Below are 7,427 nucleotides of genomic sequence, written 5' to 3'. Positions count from 1 at the left end.
TGAAGAGGCTGAACAAGGACAATAGTAGTAAAGTTGATATAATAATCTTTATTATTGTCACAAGCTTACATTAACACCGCAATGAAGTTACTGTGAAAATCCCCTAGTTACCACATGTCTTTCGGGACTTGCGGGAGGACACCGGAGCACCCATAGGAAACCCACGCAGATGCAGGGAGAATGTGCAGACTCCACACAGACAGTGACCCAAGCAGGAATCGAACTTGGGACCCTGGTGCTGTGGAGCAACTGTGCCAACCACTGTGCTACCGTGCCGCCCATATCAAATATCAGATTAAATAAGTTCCCATGGGGAAAACACATGTTAAAACAATGGGTCTGTCCGGGCAAGTTTGTTTGTGGAACATAGGGAGGAGATAGAAGGAAGTTGCACAAGATTGGGGGCAATGATGTTGGACATTTTGGATGAAGTCTCCAGAGAAGATTAGGTCAGTAAAAACCTGGGAAAAGGTGGCTTGATCTTCGATAGCGAGGCCATCGGAAGCTGGGAGGGGGTATCATAGATGGCGTTCAATTTCCGTAAGGTGGAGGCTCATTCATCAATCAATAACAACTGTTCAATTCCAGTCAGCAAGTTTAATGATAATATTAGAGTTGGATCTGAGAGAGAATGGAATGCTGCAAATTCACATGAACCTGGGCGTGAGCGAGTGAACAGAATAGAAAAATCAAAATGACTGACGTAGTTCCGTCAATGAAAAAGATTGAGAGATTTGAGAGAAGGAGGAAGGGATTCAGGTAGAGTCAGACTTCTGAATGCAGGCAAAAGGGTCTGCTGTACAAGAACAAGAGTACTGGGCATAGAGGTGTGGAAGAAGAGATCATCATCGCCCTGTGGGAATTCACTCATTTGGGGGCATAATGGAGTGAAACTGAAGCCTTTTCTGAGGGTTGATAATTCAGGGTCAGAAATGGAAGACCAGAGGGAAAGCGTAAACATGCCAAAGGCTGAGATTGGAAGGAGAGGTAAGATCAGTGAAAAATGAAGGAAGTGCTGGGGTCTTGGTATCGAAGGATAATTGAAGCGATGTTGGTACTGCCGACACAACCTTGTTCTGCAAGCCTAATGATTTTTTTTTTACAAGCAGTCATAACAAACCAGAACCTGCTGCATAAAGTACCAGCTGACCACTGCAAACATTGCTCAACATAGACTGCTCCCCAGTAGAAGAAGGGGCTTTGAATGCAAAGGTATTCTTCAATGCTGCATCTACTGAGTTATCTTCATCTGTTAGGTATTGAAGAGCAGCTGCAACATATGAACTTGACAGAAATAAAGATTAAAAGGTATTGAATGTAAGTAGCCCTAACCAAGTCGAATAAAGAGTAACAAACACTCTTACAACGGGCTGAAAAAAATCCATAACTTTTTTCACACCAAAATTATAATGAGGGCTAATTGAAGTGTCGCTCTGGTATTAAAAGTGTTAAGGAAATTATTTGCATAATCACGGCGAATAGCCTTAAGCAAGGGGATTCAAAGAACTGCCAGAGGGTTTGCTCAATATCTTGAAGACATCAAAGAACAAAGAACAAAGAAATGTACAGCACAGGAACAGGCCCTTCGGCCCTCCAAGCCCGTGCCGACCATACTGCCCGACTAAACTACAATCTTCTACACTTCCTGGGTCCGTAGAAGATTGTAGTTTAGTCGGGCAGTATGGTCGGCACGGGCTTGGAGGGCCGAAGGGCCTGTTCCTGTGCTGTACATTTCTTTGTTCTTTGTTCTTTGAGGCACCCTTGAGGCACATTCTTTGAGGCATCCTTGAGGCACATTCCCCATCTATAATTACAGATAGTATTATGTACAGGCAAAAATGCACTGAAATAAGAGGTAATGTGATACAGTAGAGATCAGGAGCTTGAAGTAAAGTCAATCATCTAAGCACCTTGTTTCAGGGAGTAATACTTTTAAAATATTTTAACATTGGAGATGGCAACAGATGTTCAGCTTACCACATCCCATGAGTGAATATTTTGAGAAGAAAATCAGTTGGAGACCTTTGGAATTAATATGGGTGGTTTTGGAAGACACACTTTGCAACTCCAAGGATGCTCAACATTCTTCTGAACCGACACCGCCGTATATGTGTTCTCGGTTCTCTGTCAGCACTTTTAAAACAGAAGCATTACCACATTGTTAATCCCCAGCGCGCGCCAAGACAACCAATGACAATCAAGGTTATTCAGTGTATGAAACTAGAAACGCCAAAACGTACCCTTGTTACAAATTATGGGTAGAAAAAAGCCTCCCACCTCTAGTGATGTTACATTGCACGGTGTCACCTCTATGAGTTCATCGTCAGTTAAGCATACCAAACCAGATACTGTCTGAACTATAAATGCATTCTTGAAAATAAAATATACCTTGCAAATTGTTGGTAAAAGTAAAAATGTCAATGTGAACTATAATAATGGAATAATTTGTTGATTTGGTGCATGAATACCTATTTAAGATTTACGAGTTTCATTCTACAGAGACCTAGTTTGATAACGATTATAACGATATTCCAAATAAAGAATGTGACTGCATTCATTTTTTTCCCAATCAAAATGAGGGTGCACCGCTGCCAAAGAAAACGAAAACGATAGTGTTGGCTGGCCGCTGATCGATGTAGAATGACATTGTTGAAATATTTTATGGGCCAATAAAGCATTTCTAATTATATCAGATGATATCAAAAATTACAGCAAATGCTGCGAGCAAAATGAAGCCAACCAATTATAAAAGATCGCCTCTCTGACCGAACGTCCCTATAAAAGTGCAGATCCGTCTCGTACTGACTGGGTTCCTATACTCAACCTTCAGTGTAAGAATTTGACACTAACGCAGAAATAGTGCTGGGCGAGGGGCGGGGCGATGGCTACTTTTGGACCTTCTTGCAATACCTTGGGGCCTCTGGGTTTCTTATTTTATGGAGCAATAACTTTTGAGAGTTGATATCAAATTGTTTTTCTTTTATTGCAAAAAGTCATTTGAATTAAGGCTTGAGTTCAAGCAATGTAAAATTCTTCATTCAAATAGCATATGCATTCCTTTTCATGTTTATTGACACTGTATCTGTGTCTTGTCTCTTACAGTTGCCAACATCTCCCAGGCCCTCTGCTCTTGTTACAACAGGTAAGGACCATATCCATTTCCAGTCATGTGGGGCAGTTTGGTACAGGTTAAGACGTGATGGACTCTTCTGTTACTCTGGGCAGTTATCTACTGGAGGAAATTAATGGGGAGGCACAGACTTGCGTTGCACTGAGAGGGCAGAACGACTCATTTTAATTGGTGACCTTTTTAATGGGAGGTGGGAGAACAGTGAACGCCCATTTTCAACAGGCAACGGCGCAAAGAAATGTGAATTGGAACGCCCGAAATAATAACTTCAAGACTTCTAAACGGATCGGGAAATCGTGCCAGCGGTACCTTTTTTTATAAACATAATAATTTCTTCAATTTTTTTCCTCACTTCTCCATTGCCCACGTAGCCACCCTTCACGTGTGGCAGATGTGACCCACATTCAGACTGCGTGTTGGACTGACATTAACACCGGTTCTCTCACCTGATTCTAACAAGGGTCATTGAATGGGGGAGGCAGTCAGCCTGCTGATGTTTCCACTTGATGACTTGCGCGCACACACACACATGCAGAGTTCCCCTCCACCAGTGTTGATCTTTTGAAATGTTTTGCTGTCCATCAGGGCAACTTAACTGGAAACCTGTGCTTACCGCGATTCAGAACTGCAGCTTATGACGTTTTTACTCTGAACCTTTTAATCGTTAGTATCGAAATAAGTTGTGGCTGTATATATTTTACTACCTTATTTCATTTCAGTTCTTTCTAGTTATTATACTCCAGTTGCCAGATAGAAAGGCAGATTTGTTTCCTTAAAATGCAAAATATGCCTACCCTTTAATTCTGCGCTTCACAATGCAACAAGATTATTTTAGCCATGAACACAGTATTTGCTGAATTTTTAGTTACCATTAACACAGAAATTATTATCACAACATTTACGTATTGCTAAAAAAAGAGAAATGCTGCCAAAGCTTTCTGTCTTGCACTGGTCACGACAGATGCAAGAATACCAATTGTAAATGGAACAACAATTTATACTTCTTGAGAAGAGTACCAGAGTCCACTTGGTTGGCAAGTGGACTCTGATAGATAGAGGTGTTTTGATGCAGAATGTACCAGGAAACAGTTAACTGCCGAGTTTTGAAAAAGACAAATAGAAAAACAAAAATACAAAGAAAAAAAGCTTGGCAGCTAACTGTTCCCTGGTGTGTACTCCATTGCAACACTTCTACCAAACAGTGTCCATTTCCCAACCAATCAACACTCTTCTTACTCAGTATAAATTGTTCTTCCTTTTACAATTGGTATGTTTGCATCTGCCCAGATGCAAGTTAGGCAAAAAACTTAAATAATATGTCTCTTTTATCAGTAATATTCAAGTTCTGTACTGCCAAATGACTAATTATAATATTTCTGTGTCATCTAAAATGAAATTGTTTGCAAGCATGCAATATGAACCTATCTCAGAAAAACGATTTATTTAAATGTACAACAAGAAAAACATGAACATGGTATCTTTAAAGCAGCAAAATGCACTAAGGTACTTTACAGGAGTGTTGATACCAGATCAGAAATAAAAGGAAGTGTGAGAGTAGAATGGTGGAGAGATTTGGGGAGATTATTCCAGGGCCCACGGACGAGCTGAATGCATGGGTGTCATTGGTGGGGCAATTAAAATAGGAGTTGCACAAGGATCCAGATTCGGAATGTGTGCAGGAATCGGTAAGGTTTCTAGGACTGAACATGGTTATAAAGTTAGGGAGAGTCAAGACCTTAGAGGGATTTGAAAGCAAACACAAGAATTTTAGGATTGAGGTGTGGCAGATTGAGACCAAATGCAGGTCAGTGAGTACAGAGGAGCTCAATAAATGGATTCTGATGTGAATTCAAGTCTGCGCACAGAGTTTTGGACAAGCTCAAATTTATAGATTGTAATAGGTGGAAACTTACAAAGTTAACAGCATTCCCATACATTTAATGCCCTTGAACTTCTAGGTTATAAATGATGCAGGCTTCGGAAGTGAAGAAGACCTGAAATGTAGCAAAAGTATATCTTGTAATGGTCATACTCCAGCCATGGTGGACTGGCGTTGGAAAGAGTGAATGTTCAAGATGTTTGATAGGCTGATGATCAAGCAAGCTGCCTTGTCTTGGCTGCTGTCAAACATTTTAAGAATTGTTGAAATTGCATTCATCCAGGCAAGTGAAGGGTAGTTCATCACCCTTTGATTTGTGCCTTGTAGATGGTAAATAGCTGGTTTGTCAGGGGTGGAATCACTTACTGCAGAATGTCCATCTGCACCTTGCTCTCGTAGCCACAATATTTATCAAACTGACACATTTAAGTTTCTGGTTAATTCCAGCCCCAAAGTGTTGATGTTGGGAAATTTGTGGATAGTATTGTTGTTGAATGCCAGGGCAGGTGGTTAGACTCTTTTTTCCAGGAGATGGTCATTGCCTGGCACTTGCCACTTATTAGCCGAAGTCTGAATGATGTCCAGGTCTTATTGTACATGGGCATTGACATGTTCTATGCTGGTATCTAAGGAGTTGCAAATTGTACTGAACACTGTGTAATTGTCATCACTCATCACCACCAGAGAAGTTCATTGAAGCAGCTGAAGGTGGTTGGGTCTATGACACTATCCTGAGGAAATCCTGCAACATTGCCCTGGGACGCAGTTGATTGGTCTCCAACAACCCTTTTGTACTAAGTATGACTTCAACCAGTGGAGGGTTGTTCACGTGATTTTGCTATGGCTCTTTGATGCCACGCTCTGTCAAATACTTTCTTGGTATCAAGGGCATTCAATCTCACTTCACATCTGGAATCAGGGGTGAATTTTTCCCGAAACGGCGCGATGTCCGCCGACTGGTGCCCAAAACGGCGCCAATCAGACAGGCATCGCGCCGCCCCAAAGGTGTGGAATGCTCCGCATCTTTGGGGGCCGAGCCCCAACATTGAGGGGCTAGGCCGGCGCCGGAGGAATTTCCGCCCCGCCAGCTGGCGGAAACGGCCTTTGTTCCCCCGCCAGCTGGCGCGGAAATGACATCCCCGGGCGGCGCATGCGCGGGAGCGTCAGCGGCCGCTGACAGTTTCCCACGCATGCACAGTGGAGGGAGTCTCTTCCACCTCCGCCATGGTGGAGACCGTGGTGGAGGCGGAAGGGAAAGAGTGCCCCCACGGCACAGGCCCGCCCACGGATCGGTGGGCCCCGATCGCGTACCAGGCCACTGTGGGGGCACCCCCCGGGGCCAGATCGTCCCGCCGTTGAAAAGGTGGCGGGACAGGCAATTTATCGGCGGGACTTCGGCCCATCCAGGCCGAAGAATCGAGCGGGGGGGCCCGCCAACCGGCGCGGCGCGATTCCCGCCCCCGCCGAATCTCCGGTGCCGGAGACTTCGGCAACCGGCGGGGGCAGGATTCACGGCAGCCCCTGGCGATTCTCCGACCCGGCGGGGGGTCGAAGAATGACGCCCCAGTTCTTTTGTCCATGTTTTAACCAAGGCTGTATAAACTGAGGAAATGAGTGGCTCTGGTGAAACCCAAACTAAGCATCGCTAAGAGAGGTTAAGGCTGTCTAAGTGCTGCTTGCTAACACTGTTGACACTTTCCATCACTTTGCTGATAGTAAGTCGACTGATGGAGCATAATTTTTCAGGTTCGACTAGTCCTCTTTCAATGGACAGGACATACCTTGACAATTTTCTACTTTTTTGCGTAGATGGCAATGTTATACTGAAATAGTTCCATTAGAGGCATAGCCTGTTCTAAAAGTTGAGATCAGGTGCGTTTTCCCCTCATGTTTCAGTGTCAACCAAGTTGCTGCAAACTTGGAGTCTCATTTAGGCTAGGCCAAATATGGACTACAGATATTCTAAAGGGCATTAATGAACCAGATGGGTGTTTTCAAAAATGTGTTAGTTTCCTGGGCAGTATTACTGATGCTAACTTTTTTTAAATTTCAGATTTATTTAGTTAACTGTATTTAAATTCTCAGCTGCTACCCTGAAACCTATTGTGCAGAAGGAGACCATTTGGCTCATCAAGTCTGCACCAACCCAAATCATAGGATTTGCATTTATGTTACCAGGTTTCTGGATTACTAGCCCAGCAACGTAAGCACTATTCTACCCTATCCTCTAAGCTGTGATGGGGCAGAGCTAAGTGAAGTTAGAGAAGTGGAAGTTAAGTGGTCTTGGTGATGGTGCAAATACGTGCTCATCAGCTCATCTCAAGGTCAAATACAGCACCAAGATTGCGAACTGAGTGGTTCGCCAGAGAGATGGATGAAGTTGGTGGCTAGGAAATACAATGGGTTGGATTCTCCGCT

This window comes from Scyliorhinus torazame, chromosome 18 (assembly GCF_047496885.1).
Source record: "Scyliorhinus torazame isolate Kashiwa2021f chromosome 18, sScyTor2.1, whole genome shotgun sequence".
Classification (NCBI taxonomy): domain Eukaryota; kingdom Metazoa; phylum Chordata; class Chondrichthyes; order Carcharhiniformes; family Scyliorhinidae; genus Scyliorhinus; species Scyliorhinus torazame.
This window is presented reverse-complemented; position numbering follows the sequence as displayed.